Genomic DNA, 18,013 nt, shown 5'->3' with positions numbered 1-18,013 from the left:
ACCACAAAAGTTAGGTAGGTTATTCTTTGACAGTGTATATAGGTATAGCATGTTTGAGATACAGGGAAAAGAAATGCTTGACTAATGTCTACTCTGTTGCTTATCTTATCCTGAAGAAGTGGCCAGATTATAGCAGGTTAAGTCTCACTAAAAAGGAAACAAGCTATGTCATGCTTGGCTCTCATGCAACAGGAATGAAATAATGTATGTATGAAATGGGTCTAAAGAGATGTAGATACTCTACCCCTACGGATTTGAGGCCCCCTCTACCCCTACGGATTTGAGCCGGTTACCTCTTAGGAGGAAACAGGTGTTCTTAACCATTAGGCCTGCTCAAGCAGTAAAAAGTAATAGCATGTTGTACAGTGATGTGTGGTTTAACTTGACCCTTTCCATTGAAGTGTAATGTCCAGAAAAGTTAGAAGGCCACAAAACCCATTCCCACAGTCCTGCAAGGTTACCAGCCGCTATTGAATCTGGCAATTAATACCACCATCCATCCAAAAAACCATGGAAGGGTGTGATCAATGTGCCAATGGCAACGTACTAAAATCCTCAGCTTAATAAAAAAGAATGTATATTTGTGTATTGAGAACATTCGAAGGGAAATTGCCGGCAGTATTTTCCCAGGTTTTGTTGCACAGAGTGTAGTGTTTGAAATTCAAAAAAGTATGGAGTGGGAAGGAATGCATGACATATAGAAAACAAAAGTTCATAGGTTTAAAAACTGTGTATAGAACCCACCCTTTGATATGAATGGAGTTCAAAGACTATATGGGTAGGCAGGAACAGATCGGAGGTATGGGTAGGCTACTTCCAGGAACAGATAGGAGGTCGATGGCCAATGGGTTTGGTTAACCGGAACAGTAGGCTATTTCCCCGAATAGATCGGAGGCTGATGGCCGATGGCTGATGGCTGATGGCCGAAGGTGAGAGGCAGGGGATAATTCTTTCGAAAGTCTGAGTACGGGAGCTTGTTTTTTGAGCCAAAGCATCAAAACACTTGGTATATCAGTTGAGCTGAGGAGGGTTTGGGGTTTCCCAGGTTTGGTTTCATTTTGTTGCACACAGAGCAAGAGATTAGTGAGCTTAGAGCCAGGATAATCAGTTTCTGGAGCGGAATATCCGTGATTGAATAGGTGAGGAATATCATAAGCATTATATGAGTATGGGTTTATTGGTTTTGCTAATCAGATAAAACCTAATATGAATTTCTTAACGAAAATTCTCCAAATCTTTCAAGGAATTATAATATATTTCGGGGAACAAAAAACCATAAACCCTTAAGAAATTGTAACATGCACAAATATCTTAAACATACCCATCAAACAAATATGAGAATCTGAAAAAATCCCAAACAGAAATCGAAAGGTAAACCTGAAAGAAACCCCAAACAAAAATCAAAAATAAAACTCATCTGTAATAATAATTACGAAAATCCAAACCGGCTACAGTTATCCTGAGAAGCCCGTGGAGCTGTGATTCTGCCTGCATTCCAGGACTAAAAAACTTAGAATGTTAACATTAAAAAAATAACCCAAACACAAATAGAACCTAAATCTGAAAGAAGCCCCAAACAAAAATCAAACATAAAACTCACCTCTAATTATGGAAATCCAAACTGGCTGCAGCGGTTATGGTGAGCAGCATCAGGAGCTGTGAATCTGCCTGCACTCACCCACCAAACAACTGAGAATATCAACATCAACAAAATAGAATAAAATTAACATAAAAAATACAAATACAATCATCAACTAATAACTTACATCCTCATTTAAAGTTTTAAATAACAAATACAGCCGTCCACCTCTACCATTACCCACCCACCCACAACATCCTCCGTCCTATTTTATGTTTCAAAACGACCAGCCAACGTCTCACCCAGAGCCAAAAGAGAACAAGCCATCCAAAAAAACTTAAAACACACACAGAATAAATTAAACCCAAAAGAAAACGCAGTCTTGAAAGCACTAACCACTGAACTGAACTTTGAACAGAACTCTGAGCACCTGAACAGGGTATAGCAGAATAGAACAGGTATAGCAGGATAGTGAATCAGCACTGAATAACGGAGAGCAAAATTCATTAAATTCATTGTTATGGCAGCAAGGCAGGTCGTGCACAGCAGAGTGCACAGCAGAAACCGGAAGTATTATGGCAGCAGGTCGTGGAACGGGAAGCATTATGGCAGCAGGTCGTGGAAGAGCAGAACGCGGAAAGCAGGAGGAGCAGAAATCGGAAAGAAGTTCTGGTGAAGGAGGAATAGTCCGAGATAGTTAACCTGAACAGTTGTCAATCAGAACATATAAACATATGCCACATGTCAATTAAAACAGATATGCCACATGTCAATTAAAATTTAAAACAGATGACATATAAACATATGCCACATGTCAATTAAACAGATGACAATTTGACGCCAAATGTCAATCAGAGAATCAAAAAGTAGACTACTAAACTCATTCAAAGGAAGCCCGATAAATATGATTCAAAAAGTATTGAATTTTTTTATCTGATTGTGAACAATACCTGAGGTTATATAAGCAGAAAAATCATGCCAAGCTTGCCGTCTTAGCCGGTAGAGCGTCTGCTCGTGGGTCCCAATCTTAGGAAACTATGCTAAATTCCTTATACAAGCTCCAAGAGATTATGTGAAAGCGATAAAAATAATTTGTCTAACTGATTTAAGTTGTTATTGATTAAAAAAATTCGATAAAAATATATCAAATCGAAGAGGTTTAAGAGTTTTACAATAATACGGCTTAAAAAATGCGAGTTCAGAAACATCTGGAAAAAATAAGTTATATAGAATTGCGTTAAAATGAGTGGACTGCTTTAAAAAAAATAAAAAATTAAACGGTATCAAGAATTAAAGACCAAATTTAGGCAACTAAAAAAATTAAACGGTATCAAGAATTAAAGACCAAATTTAGGCAACTAGAGCTGAAGAGGGAAACTTCTTAAATACGTAAATCAGTCGGGTTCAAAGGAATAGAATGAACATATTATTCAAACTGATCTCTCACTATCTAGAATTTTGAGGCGTGTTTTTATTGAATTACCTCAAATTGAAAGTAGTGGACTGATATGGGTTTGGCTGAAAATCAAGGGAAATTATATGGGATTCATTTAATTCAATGCAATCCAATTACTAATTTATTATCACATAAATTATAACAGTGACCCAAAAAAATGCTTCCCTTCAGTCCATTGTCTTTCAAAAGCATAAGCATACTTGTGTACATACAAAAATTTCAAAAGCATAAGCATTCTTGTGTACATACAAAAATTTCGGGACTATAGAGATGTATTTATTTGGTAAGGTAGATAGATATTGATTAATACAACTGATTTTTGTACAATGTGCTTCCCATTGCTCCTAAGTATACTATTTTGTTGTATCATATGTATTTATTTGACTTCAAGGTTTCCTATGTTCTAATTGATATGTGTTCTTTTAGACTCAGGTTCAGGAGACTTAATTGATATGTGTTTTTTTAGACTCAGGTTCAGGAGACTCGGTTGTGCTAAAGAATTGTCATTTCTCTGATACTCGGTTGTGCTAAAGAATTGTCATTTCTCTGATATTATTTCAGGGATTCAGATAATTAGAAGAAGTAGATGGAGAATAAAGTATACGACCAAAAGTGTGAAGTGAATATTATCACTACACAAACCTTAAAAGAGGGAAACTTCTTAAATAAGTAAATTAGTTGGGTTCAAAAGGAATAAAATCAACGTATTAATTATTCAAATTTATCTCGATTCTCTATCTAGAATATTGAAGAGTGTTTTTATTGAGTTACCTCAAATTAATTTTAAATTAAAAATAGTGGACTGATATGGGTTTGGTTGAATACGAAGGGAAATTATATGGGATTCAATTATTCAATGCAATTCAATTAATAATTTATTATCACTAAAATTATAACAGTAGAAAAAAAGTTCCCTTCAGGTTATTGTCTTTCAACCCTTCAGGTTATTGTCTTTCAAAAGCATACTTGTATGGATACTAATGTTCCGGGACCATAGAGATGTATTTATCTAATAAGATACTTTGATTAATGCAACCGATTTATGTACAATGTGCTTCCCATTGCAACAAAACATGCTATTTTGTTGGATCTATATTTTTTATTTGATTTCAAGGTTGCCTCTGTTAGGTTCTAATTGATATGTGTGTTCTTTTAGAGTCAGGTCCAGGAGACTGTTGTGCTAAAGAATGGCCATTTGTCTGATATTATTTTAGGATTTCAGATAATTAGAGGAAATAGATGGAGAGCAAGGTGGTGTGAATTGAATATTATCACTGCACAAACCATAAACACATTATAAAATCCAGAGGGCAAGTAATTTTCGAGGACATTTTTCGAGATTAAAATCAAGAGGGCGAGTAATTTTGAAGGAGCCTGACCAGAAAGAATATCACAAGTGATAACTAACCTAATGAGACAGTTTACATTGCTAAGAAATGGCATTGTAGAGATTTAGTTAAAAGTCAAGGAGGATAATGTTAAGAAGCATTAAGTGAATTATGATTACTATTAAAATCTTCTCACAGGGGTTTTGAAGATACATAGCTAACAAACGGTATTGTAGAGATTCAGTTAAAAGTCCAGGAGGATAATGTTTAGAAGCATTAAGTGATTTATGATTACTATTTTTTCCCCGAAATCTTCTCACGTTTGAAGATATAAGTGAATTTCATCTTTTTTGGTAGAAAAGGTTTAATTACTAAAATGATGAATAAAATTTTATTTGACATCAAGAAAATATCAACACTAATTTTAAATTAGAAGAGAAAAAACAAAACAAAAACCATGTTACTCTAGAATTTGCAAGCCAATGCTGAAACCTGATTTTTTTTAAAGTCTACTGCTTTAGAGAAAAGCACCTTAGCAATATATCATCAAATAGCTTTTTCAAACTCATTAAATATAATGTGTACCTAGAATAAGCAGAAATTGTTAAAAATAAATTGATTTACTAAGAATAAGCAAATATCCAAGTAGTGATAGAAACAAGCCTTTCTCACATACAATTTAACTAGATCTAATGATTGTTGTTGAGAACTTCTGGAATCCTGTGGGTATTGTTTGAAGAGCCCATCTTTTCGGGTGAACACTTCTTCACCCATCTTCAGGGGCAGGAAGCTTCATTAAATTTATAATAATATGTATATTTCCACGATCAATAAAATATTATTGTTAAAAATTTCTGGAATCCTGTGTGTTCACCCAAAATATTGGGCTCTTCAAACAATAAACAATACACACAGAATACAATACTATTATAAATCTAATAATTTAACTCTTAAACCTAACGGAACCTTCTTTATTTAAATATGCTTTAATTAATATATCAACTTATTTTATTTTATTGACAAAAAAAAAAAATACACTTACCTAGAATAAGCAGTTCCTCTGAAAAGCTTCATGAAGATCCGACACTATCCAACAGAAGAGACACCAAAATGATCGAATTCTAGCAAATTGATACCAAAACAAAACAATATTAATGACTGAAAGTTAACTTGAAAAATCACTTAAAATACAATTCAATAAAGGAAAATCACTGTGAAGTGACATCTACGGATCATTTTATCGGCCCTAGAAACCCTCCCCCCTCTCTCTCAGCTATCACAAACTTCAGTACACTTCCTGAGAAAAGGAGAGAGCACGCATGAACAGAATCATGGTATTTCCTGTAATTGAGCAAAGAAATCATTATTTTAAACATCGTGGCTAAACCAATTAGACAGTCAGAAAATAAAGGAAACAAAAAAATAACAGCAAGATTTTCTCTTAGAGATCCATTCGGTTTGAAGGAACATGGCCGGTTTGGTGAACAAGCATTTGATCCTAAAAACAAAATCCAGCGGACATTTTATCACTCCGGCCCTAAAATTTTGAATGACAAACATCTCTCAGCCAACTGACAACATCCAAGATCTGAAAATTCAAGAAATCCAAAACATCAATACCTATACCTATATGTGTTTAAATTATATACGGCCGGGCTATATACCTCTCCATACCGCCAGGAAAAGCTGATTCCAGTTTTCAAATCAAAATTCCCAATCCATTTTCTCTCCAGCAAAATCCACCCTCCTCGTCCATTAAATGGACTTAAAGCACCAGGCTCAGAACAATACAGCGGCCTAATCTGACACTTCAACTTCCATCCACAAATTGGATAGACTAGGCGCGCTTTCCTCTATTGGATTGCAGAGGAGACAAATTGTATATAAAGACAAATTCTCTGTTTTTTCCCCTTTTAGGGGAGCTTTTCGGGGCTTTTTGGCAGTCAGCTTTTTTGGCTTTTCGGTGTTTTTAGTGGTTTCACATAATGTATATAAAGACAAATTCCATTCTTTATCTTTTTAGGGGAGCTTTTCGGGGCTTTTTGGCAATTCCGTTTTTTTGGGTTTTGGTGCTTTTGGTGGTTTCATTATCTAACCGTTGCATGGTTTTTAGTAGGTTTAGATTGAAGTGGTTTTGGTTGATTCATTTTCTACGATTTATAGATTCTTTTTCTTTACAGAGATTTTTTTCCCTATAGGGATAAATTTTATAAATAAGTTAATTTTATAGTAAATTGTTATTTTTTTATTTAATTTAAGGAGAACTTAATAAAAAATTTAAAGAAGCGGTACAGATTTTTTTCCCTAAAGATTATAAATACGTTAATTTTATAGTAAATTGTTATTTTTTTATTTAATTTAAGGAGAATTTAATAAAAAAATTAAAGATGAAGATGTTTTTTAGAATATCGTTTAAATTTTTAAAAAATTATTAAGATTTTGAATTATTAAAATTATTGGATTTATTCCAAATTTAAATAATAAAAGAAAATTTTGTTACAAAATTATATTGTTTACATTTAGTTTTGCTTTTGAGTAGGTATTAGTTTGTTTTTTACCAAAAAATTCTTATTCTTATTCATAGTTTAACATTAGGAATTCAATTTTTATTATTTTTTATTATTATTGAAATTTATTTATTTGAAAGATAATTGGTTGAGCTCTTATTATGGGTTGTTTAGTAACTTCCGTTAATTTTTTGTTTTTAGTTTTATTTCATTTTTATTTAACTTTTTCTTTTTTCTTTTTCTTTTCCTATTATTTATATTTTGATGAATTATAATTTTTTCACAATATTTTCAATTTAAGGTGACTTATTATTATATTAAAAACATATTTTAAATAATTTAATTGTAGACAATTACATATATATATATAAAACACGCACATATAGATATATGTCTTTTAATATAAACAATATTAGTTAATCATATTTCTTAATTTTTGGTGATAGCATTCAATAATATAATATTTTATTAGTTGTTTTATTTTTGTGATGAAATCTTTGTCTTTGTTGTTTTTTGTTTCATTAAGCTATATTTAAGCTAAGCGACAGGTACTAGCTGCTATGTAGCCCTTGTTTTTATAATAATTTCACTTGGAATATGTAGAGAATTCAAATCACATCTATTTCGAAGCCAAGAGGAGATCTTTAGAAAATATATAATTGTTTATTCTGTAGAATTAGAGACAACTAGGATTGAAGCTTTGTATTTCTTTTTTACAAATATAAATAAATAGATCTATGTGTGTTATCTTTAAAGTTCCTTTTTACATAAAATATGGTGATGATTTGGACTGGATCATTATATAAATTTTCATCTATTTTGGCATTGTGTGGGTGGAAAAATCATAACAATAAAAATCATACAAAGTAACAATACATAGAAATTATGCACACCATGATTTATTTCCAAAACCCCGACGCGGGGAAAACCATCCCAATAATAATATATTATTATCTTATGGCTTAGAGACAACCATGTCTTGGCTTAAAAGGATCCAAGTTAGTCAACATCCTTGTCGTGCTAAGTGAGCCTTCCACAAAACTCAAGCACGTTACAATGGAGAATCTCCAACCCTTTTAAAGGTTTTATCACGTGTAATCCATGGTCTATAATACCACTAGCCACCAAAACCATGTGTTATGGACCTAATAATTTTGACTCTTTCATTGAAATCCATATGTTGTCCTCTCTTATCACCTAGATCTACTCCAAGACTTTATCGAGAAAAATACACATGCTTATCCAAGTCTTATAGTGGTATGCCCATATACATGTAAGGGTATTTTATTTTGGTTTTATATTTTTTTTACTATACTTTTACTTATGCCACCATTCTCACATGTATGCACACCTACTCACATTGGGTGCTTTCCCTACGATATCTTGCTTTTGTTGCTACATCTCACTTTGCAAGACCTTTATTTCCTCTCAAACATTCTTCATGTATACAACCATTTCCTCCTTCTACAAGTCTGATCCCTTGGCTCGAATACCACTTGTTAGGATTAAAACAAATGTGAGATAAATAATGATAAAAATCATACATAATAATAGTACAAAACCATGAACGCCATGATTTACCCTGGAAAACTCCAACAAGGGAAAAGGGAAAAACTAGCCTTATAATAGACTTATTATTATCTTATGACTAAATGTATCCCTTCCTTGACTTAAAGCATCCAAGTGAACCAACATCCTAGCTCAACCCGGGCACATTACAATAGAGAATCTCTAGCTCTTTTAAAGGCTTCATCACTTGTGATCCATGGGCTTTAATATGACAAGCCACCAAAACCATGTGCCCGAAAATCACTATTGTGGACCTAACAAATTTAACTCTTTCACAAAGTCCACTTTACCTTGATAGAGATTTAGGGTCCAAAAACTTCTAAAGCCATTTTGAGCCATCAAATGACCTTTTAGTGGTCAAAACTTTAACTTTGCAAGCGTTGTTTCTATCCCCTTGACCTTCTTATACATATTAATATTTTTCCAATGGTGCAAAAACCTCCTTATTCAAAATTCCTATACAAAAGTTATTTCTACTGCAAGTTGACCTACCTTGTTGACCACTCTAGCATCAAATGAATACAACATCAACCATCACTATTCATATGTAGGTCTATTCATGTGTGGAATTTCAAGAATATTTTAAAAGTTCCAAAACCCTAACATAATGGAGGATTGAAACATGAAAAAACCCTAACCCTAGATGGCTATCAAACTATGTTAAATAGTGAGTCATTAGAAGAAGAGGGGGTTCCATTATTTCGTGTTATACTTGTTCCATAATTGAGCAAAGCACCTAGGAGTGAGATATGAGAGCATATTAAAGGAGGAAGAAGATTTTGTAGGGCGCTTCAGGACATTACATAATAGGAAACTCCACAATGAGTGTCCATTTCTTTGTATTTTCATTTTCATAACTAAATAAAAGAGAGATAAAGATAGGCTTCACCTTCTAGTTGGGTTTTATCCCATATTGGGTTTTCGATATGTGCCTTGTGTTTATTTATGTGGATAGTGTGTTCATTTTCTTATTCTCTCATTTGTACTTCAATGATTTTTAAAAAAATTGAGTAATAAGTTAGTGATAATAAATTTGAGATCCAGGTAATAAACCTACATAACAAAGTTTTTAAGAATATTACAAGATCTGTGGTGACAAATTCTTTCAATGAAATGTCCACAATGATTTAAAAATCATGTGATTGTGTTCTTTTAATATATAAAAATAATTATCCTTTATGCATTTGTGGTTTTGAGTATGATTAGCTTGAAGTTTCTCATTTTAAGAAGAAAGTGGAAAAAAAGGGAACTTTTTTGGTGCTACAATTTTGTTTTTTTCAAATGTGGTTTTGCTATACTTTGAATATAAAATCATTAGGATTAACCTTTTATATCCCAATACAATTTTATATGTGCATGTATAGGTGTGGGTGAGGTGTATTTGCTAGGTTCTAGGTTACAATTTTATATGTGCATGTATAGGTGTGGGTGAGGTGTATTTGTTAGGTTCTAAGTTATGAGGTTATTTATAGCACAAAAATGTCTCAAAAATTGTTTGGATCTTTCATTGTACATAGATAATGTTAATGTTGGGAAAAAATTTGGGAATGGCATGTTGTAGAGAAAGAAATATTAGCAGAGTATCCCATCTCCTTAAGGCATCCAAATGCACACAATGTATTGAGGAAAGTGTAAAATGCTCATTCTAGCTATTTTCTTAGGTACATTGACTCATTTATATTTATTTGGGTTGTACCAATTATTATAAACATTTCTATTATATATATCAACAAGGTGCCTCTAATAAAGGGGTCCCTTATATTTGATTCTAGAATTAGTTTCAAGGTATCATTTTTAGGGTAGTAGGGTTGCTTAGATGAAATAGACCTTGTTAGGATTGGACCTATCAGAATACTTCTATAAGCCACTCTTAATAATGAAACTACTCTTGCAACGAAAATTTTAATGCTCTGATACCCCATGAAGTATGAAGTATTGAGTACTTATGTGAAGAGTAAATTTTAAGAGAGCTTGGAAAATATTAAAAGAGTTATGCATACAAATCTTATCAAATTACATGCTTATGTTCAATAATCAAATACACATGTTTGTTAATATAGCACTTGGCATAATAGTGAGTCTAGAGTATCTTCATTTAAATCAAAATTCTATTTTGAAACTCTAAAAATGACTTAGAAGCAAATAGTGGGATTTGGATTTGCATGGACGACTGCACACAGTGCAGGATACATTGGAGTGGCGAAGACGAAACTAACATGAAGGCAAAGGCTATGGCACTTTGGGGCCTACTATGGTTTTTGGATTATCTAGAGATTCAACACATCAACATATATGGAGATTCCCAAGCTATCATCAATCATGTTTTTGGATCTTCACACATTTCTCATCCACATCTACAGGGCTGGTTGCAGCGTATCAAATGTCTTCGGGATTCTCTATAGGGGGTTACCTATCAACACCTACACAAGGCACACAACAAGGTTGTTGATGCTTTATCTAAGCTTGGACTCCTCAACCCATTGGAGGGCTTTTATATTTCACTGGGGGCAGATGGAGACTTGTTGGATGCTGGTCACATGCCATTTCCTTGACATTGATTTCACTGTCTTTCTTTTGTTTTTCATCATTATGCTAGTTTTTACATCTGGGATTTTTGGGAACATGTTTTTCTCTTGCTGCTTGGTCACTTTCATGGATTTTTATTGATAATGAGCTCTACCTATATCTACGTTTTGGATTATGTTTTACTCTAATGTTGACATGGACCGCATCCTGTCACAACACCTTATATTTCCGGTATCTTTCGTCAGGTTTATGTTGCATCCTGATGGACCTAGGTGTACTGATTTTACTACATAAATAAAATCAACGTTTTTCTCCTCTAAAAAAAATATCATTTTTTTAATTAATAAATATTATTTTTATTACTTAATTGAAAAATATATATATAATTATATAAATAAATAAAGCTATATAATATTTTAATTAAGGAAAATTATTCAATTAAATATTAATTTAGTATTATTGTTGTATAAAATCTACCACTATTTTACCTATTTTTTCAAATGGAATAATAAAATTTCAGCGGAAAATTGAAAATATATATATATATAAACAATTTCATATATTTAATTATTAAAAAAATAACTATGACATTTTTATTCATTTGATTGAAATATATTCAGTCGATTACAAGTTTTATATATTTTATGTAACAACCCCGAGTTAAAGTTGTATGTAATAAAAGATAATAAAGACAAAGATAATAAGACCAAGGTTATGAGACACATATTTCAAGCTAAATGTTTGGCAACGCACTATAGTGGGCATCACTTTCAGTTTATTAATGGCTAAGGAAATTGGCAAAGGTATTGGCAAAGGCAAAGAGATATTAATTGGCATTTATTTATGAAAACAAAGGAAAATATGAGAGAAGGAAGGTGAAGCAACACATATTTACATGAGAGAGAAATTATAAGGAAAATAAAGGAAATAAACATATCAATAATAAAAAGGCTTCAGAGACCAGTTCACAACTTTTGTTAGTTTTGGCTTTGGAATTAGTTTCAGAGAAAGAGAGAGCACCAAGAAGAGAAAGCAAGTAAGCAAAGGAAGGAAAAGGACAAGCAAGGACAAGCAAAGGAAAGCAAGGTGAAGGTTGGCTCAATGATTTCAACAGGAAGATTTTGCAGGTAATAAGTTGCACGTGTGATTCCCTAGCTAGGGTGTGAATGCATGGTTCATGCATTTGTGTATTTGGTTCATATGTTGTTATTGGCATGGGTTTTTCCTGGTTTGGAAGTGGTTTTAACCTTGCCTTGCCATTTTATGGATAGTCGTGGTGTGATGGGATTCATTATTGGTTAAGCTTTGGATTGTCAAAAGGTTTTGTATTCGAGTGAGGTGGTCTCGGGAAAATTCCCAAGGGTTGGGGGTGGAGATGGTTTTCTCTGGGAAGCCCTCGATAGGTGGGTGGAGACAAGAAAATTCCTCAAAGGATGGGGAAGAAATTCTGAGGCATCCAAGCTTGGTTTGGTTTAGTGATCTTGGGACTGGTTTAGGTGAGATCACGATAGTTTAAGGGTGGAGGTGGTTTAACCTTTGGATTCCCTTGGTTGTTTATGTCTTGGTTTATCCCATGAGATCCCACATTCATGCTTGAAATATGGCACATGGGTGATTGGCTAAAAGAAAGGTTTGGTTCAACTCAATATATGGTTAGGTGGTACGTGGAAGTCCCTAACTTGATCGCCTTTTGCATAAGTTAATAAGAGTTGTTTTTTTGTTGTACTCTATAAGCAATTGTACATGTTATTAATTGCTTTGATGGTTGTTCTGTCATGGTTAATATTCTAGTTATATGTTGGTTATAAGCATGGTTCCATAACATGTTCTAGCTATGGCTATTATTATGCTTTGATAAGTTGATGAATGGTTGATTAAGGCATGGGCTAACAAGTGTTGTTGCAACTAATTGAGAGGTAATTAGACCTTCTCAGTGATTTTCAGCTAAAGTACAGAGATTTACATTCAGATATGCATTCATGACCTATAGCTTACGTGTTCACCATATGTTTGACGAAATGTTTGGTGTGTTTTAGGAATTCTAGGTCAAGTTTCTTATTCAAGTTTGAATGTTTAGCTTTTCCATCATGTTAAATGTGATGTTGGGAAGTTACAAGAGGTTCTGGGCAATGGCTTGAAGGTTGCCCTGAAAAGGTGGCTCAAATCTTGGGACCGCATGCTCAGAATTGGATATTTGGGGTCATAACCACATTTAGCAATGCTTGTGAGTGCAGTTGGAGGCTCGCAACCACATGCAGACAATGTCAAGGGTATGGTTATAGGTCTAGGTCAAAGAAAAAGTGTGTCATCTCAGGGGTTGGTCAACTGGGGTGGTTGTTCAACCTTTGAGTGATATGTGGTTCTTGAGGAAGGTCAATAAGTCTTAGTTGCAGGCCCTACTTCCTTAACTGGAACTAGGAGGTTGGATCATGTCATAGTGGCATGTCAGTTCACATTTACCTAGAGGGCTTGTAAAAGAGGGTAAATGTGGGGTGGCGTGTTATAGATTGGTATCAGATCTTCCAGGTTTAGACACTTGGATTGGATGAGCAGGACATGATTTTTATGCATGAATGTCAATTGTATGCTTGCATCGTAGTGCCTATAGTTTTCATGTATATAGTTAGTATTACAGTTGTTTTATCATGCATGATGTCGATAGGTTGGTAAGTCGGTGTGATTATATATATCATGCTAATCTAGATTGACTTGTGCAGACGAGGTAGCCTCCCTTGAACTTCATTGAGGCATGTTGGATTATGTTTATATTTGGTTTTATCTAACATGGTATGTTTGCGGGAAGAAGAAGATCAAATATGACAAGTGGAATGGTGGATTACAATTCACGTGACTCTCATTATAGATTAGTAGAGAAGCATGGGGAAGATTACTCTCCTAACATAGTAGACACCTTGAGAATTCTAAAATAAAAAATCAAGAGTTTCAAGGTGGATAATGACAGGATAATTCAATCACAAGAAAGGCTTGCAAGGGCTCAGGAAAAGTAAGTTGAGATCAATGCAGTGATCCTTCAGATCTTATCAAATTTGCAAAGATAGGGACAACTAAGGATAAGTTATGGACAGGAAGAAAGGACTAATGGGGCATATGGTAGCACGCCTCATGGAGGGCACAGGTTAGATAGGGATGATACAATCAGAGGTGCCAGATGGATGGATACACTTGACGGGAGAGGTAGTGGTTATGGGTTTTATTATAGTTCTAGATTAGATAGACAACATGGTCATCATCATTATCATCCTTGTATGAGGAGTGAGAGGGGTTACTTTCCACATGAGTTGAAGAAATCCAAACCTCCTACATTTAATGGAGAGTTGAAGAAACCGAAAGATGCAGAAGCATGAATGGTTGGGATGAAGAAGTTTTTCAAGTTGCATGATTATTCAGAGAACTTGAAGGCCAAGATAGTTATTTTCAATCTTAGAGGGAAAACACACATTTGGTGGAAGTTGTGAAGTGTGTCAGAGGCATTAGGACAAAGGAGTTGAGTTGGCATGACTTCAAAAGACTCTTTAGGAAGAAATACTTGTGAGAGAGATATTACGATGGAAAGGATAAAGAGTTCTATGAGCTGAAGATGGGGTATATTGTTGAGATTGCAACAAGATGATGGAGCTTAGTGAAAAGAGTCGCCTTCACTAAGTGGGCCCGCAGGCTATTTTTGGCGCAAGTCTATTTTTAGACAATGTCTATTTTTAGACATATGGATCATGTCTATGGATTGCAGGTTGCTGTTTATGGATGATTGATCAAGTTGGGAAAAAATAGATGGACTTCTATTTTTGATGAAAGTGTGAGTGATCAAAGTCTATTTTTAGACTGGCTGTCAAAAATAGAAAAGTCAAATATCATTATCTCACAATAATATTTGGACTATAAACTTAATCTTATTCTCTTGGAGCACTTCAGTTTGAGCTACAGAGGTGGCACATGCAGCTGTCAGAAGGAAAGTCTTATGAGTCAGTTGAGTTGTTGCATGCATGACTTCAATTAGAACTCAATTCGTTGAGTTTGGTGGAGTTGATTGTGGAGTTGATGGAGTTGTGTTCAGTTTAGCTTTGTTAAACTGGTTGTATTTAGTGTAACTGGCAAATAGACTAGAGATGAGTTGGGTGAATTAGTTATTAATTAATTCACAAGTTATTAACTCATAATACAACTAATGAATACATCAGTTAACTCAGTTGCATGTCAGTGCATGTTCAGTTCAACAGGGACAGGTGGTAGAGAATCAGATTGCTATCAGTTGTGACTATAGTTGTGCACCAGATCTTGCACAATCAAGGGATTGAGTATGCCAATGAGTTTGCTCACGTATTTGCCCACATTATAGCTTGTGCTCACGTCCAACAAAGTGTGAGTGACTATTTTGCAGGTGAAAAACGAGTTTGGTGAGCCATTCTCATCAGTTCTTGAGCAGGTATTGAGCAGTGGAGGCAGGCAAGCAGTGGAAGAGATTTGGAGATCAGATCTGAGCTGTATTGTGTGTAACAGAGGTGGAGATACTTGTGAGAAGTATTATGCTATGTAATGTTACATGACTCAATCATTAATATACAGATAGTTGGGGTTTTTAGCGAGATGCTTTCCCTGGGATACATACTGTGTTAATGTGTGAATGCTCTTGATGTTTTATTGTTATTGATGCTGCTATATTGATGATCAACGTAGAGGAGCTTATGTATTGTGTATGTATTCCGCAATAGTACATGATCAGGATAATCTCTGTTGAATATGTGTTAAATTATTCAAAATTTCTACATATATGACAGATGAAGAGTACACAACTAATATTTTGGAATTGTTGAGGTATGTGCCTTATCTTAAGGATGATAAGATGAAGGCTCAAAGGTTCATCAATGGACTGACATTAGCATTCAATGATCAAATTGAGTATGATGAGCCTCGGTTATTGGAGGAAGTCATTGGGAAGTTGAAGCACTGTTATGAGCAATTGAAGCGCAAAACTGAGCCTAAGCATGACTAGAAAGGCAATGACAAGACCAAAGGAAAATGGCCTCCGAAGAAAGAAAGACCTCAAGATGCAGGTGAGAAAGAAAATGTGGCCCCTTACAAGAAGTTAAGTATAGTAGAGAAGGGACATGGATCTCAACCTAGAGAGAAACAAAATAAGGGTAGTCGCAGAGAATTGTTGTAATGTTGGATATGTGGCGAGGATCATCGCAAGAAAGATTTTCTATTATATCAGGGTGGAAGACCTAAGTTCTATAGTGCTCAATAGGCACAGAAAGTTGGGGATGTTGCTCAAAGCATTCCTCGGATTTATGCAACATTTGATAATAAGTAAGTGAACCATTAGGCATCCATTATTGAGATGGAAGATAAGATTTGTGATCAAGTTGTTTCCATTTTGATTGATCTTGGATCTAATTATAGTTATGTTAATCCTGACCTGGTGGATAAGTGTCGCTTGAGTAAAGAAGTGCATGCAGAGTCTTAGTTGGTGTGGTTGGCTACAGGGTCCAAGAAAAGAGTTCATCATTGGGTGAGAGATTGTGCATTTGAACTTAATGGTATGCATACATCAACACATCTAAATGTGATTCCTTTGGCTTCGTACATTATTCTTTTGGGTATGGATTGGTTGTATCTTCACAGGACTAAGGTAGATTTCTACGAGAAGGATATTGAGTGCTTGGGTGATGATGGAGAGAAAAGAATCTTACAGGGAAAGGAGAAGCCTACATTAGTGAGAATGGTTGCAGGTATACAGGCTAAGTGCAGCTACAGGAAAGAGTGTGTATTGTCTTAAGTGCATGTCTCCAGTGACAAAGGGAATGATGTTGAGGATGATGAATAATTGAAGAGGTATCATGTTTTGCAACAGTTTCAGGATGTATTTACAGTAGATATTTTAGATTTGTCACCTCATAGGGAAGTGGATTTCTCTATTGAGTTGGTACTAGGAGCAACACCAACATCTAAGACATTGTACAAGATAGGCACTCCAGAATTGGTGGAATTAAAATTGCATCTTAAGGAAATGCTTGATAAGGGATACATTAGGCCAAGTGTATCTCCTTGGGGTGCACTAGTGTTGTTTGTGAAGAAGAAGGATGGTACTCTCAAGTTGTGTATTGATTACAAGCAGTTGAACAAGGTGAGTATGAAGAACAGGTACCCATTTCCACAGATTGATGACTTGTTTGATTAGTTGAAGGGAGCAACAATGTTCTCAAACATTAACTTGAGATCAGGATATCATCAGGTACACATCAAAGAAGAGGACATCTATGAGACAACATTTTTTACTAGGTATGAGAATTATGAGTTTGTAGTGGTTCTATTTGGTCTTACTAATGCTCCAGCTACTTTCATGCGTTTGATGAACAATGTGTTGTGTCCTTATCTGGACACATTTGTGATAATTTCTATTGATGACATATTGATATATTCTAAGAATGAGGAAGAGCATACAGAAAACCTGGAAGAAGTGTTAATATTGCTGAGAGAGCATCAGTTGTATGCCAAGCTTAGTAAGTGCAGTTTCTTCTAGACCAAAGTTTGTTACTTGGGACATGTTGTTTCCAAGGAAGGTTTAACAATGGACCCAAAAAAGATCAAATCTATCATGGAATGGATAGCTCCTAGGAATGTGGATGAGGTCAGGTCATTTATGGGACCTACAGATTATTACAGGAATTTCATTAGGAACTTCTCACGTATTTCCTATCCTATTACATCTCTGACTGAAAAGGAAAGAAGTTTGAATGGATTGAGGAGTACACAGCCAGTTTTGAGCAGTTGAAGCATTTGCTTACAAATGCTCTGGTCTTGAAGATTGAATATATTAACAAAGAGTGTGTGGTATGTACAGATGCTTGCAATAGGGGACTTGGTGGAGTCTTGATGCAGGAAGGACAAGTGGTATGCTATGAATCAAGGAAGTTGAATGAGCACGAGCAAAACTATGTGACCCATGATCTTGAGTTGGTAGCTATCATTCATGCATTGAAGATGTGGAGATATTATCTTCTTGGCAAGTTGTTTATTATGATGAGTAATC

At 34.6% G+C, this 18,013-nt stretch overlaps 1 long non-coding RNA gene across 5 annotated transcripts; it reads right to left on the bottom strand.

Annotated features, from left to right (window-relative positions):
* Positions 1 to 438: 438 nt before the first annotated feature.
* On the bottom strand, positions 439 to 6,311 carry LOC149203000 (uncharacterized). 5 transcript variants are annotated; one of them, XR_016253929.1, is made up of 5 exons: positions 6,028 to 6,311; positions 5,406 to 5,900; positions 1,976 to 2,787; positions 1,601 to 1,668; positions 439 to 1,488 (listed from the first exon to the last, which is right to left on the bottom strand). It is a non-coding gene; the product is annotated as an uncharacterized LOC149203000 (long non-coding RNA). The 5 variants fall into 5 exon arrangements; XR_016253931.1 differs by having other exon boundaries at positions 5,406 to 5,704; XR_016253932.1 differs by having other exon boundaries at positions 5,406 to 5,484.
* Between the last annotated feature and the right edge of the window lie 11,702 nt (positions 6,312 to 18,013).

Source organism: Pinus tabuliformis, chromosome 2_1 (genome assembly GCF_031772625.1).
Source record: "Pinus tabuliformis cultivar Carrire ecotype Pingquan chromosome 2_1, CPIR1, whole genome shotgun sequence".
NCBI lineage: Eukaryota > Viridiplantae > Streptophyta > Pinopsida > Pinales > Pinaceae > Pinus > Pinus tabuliformis.
The sequence above is the reverse complement of the archived record's forward strand: the minus strand, read 5'-3'. Positions and strand labels throughout refer to the sequence as shown.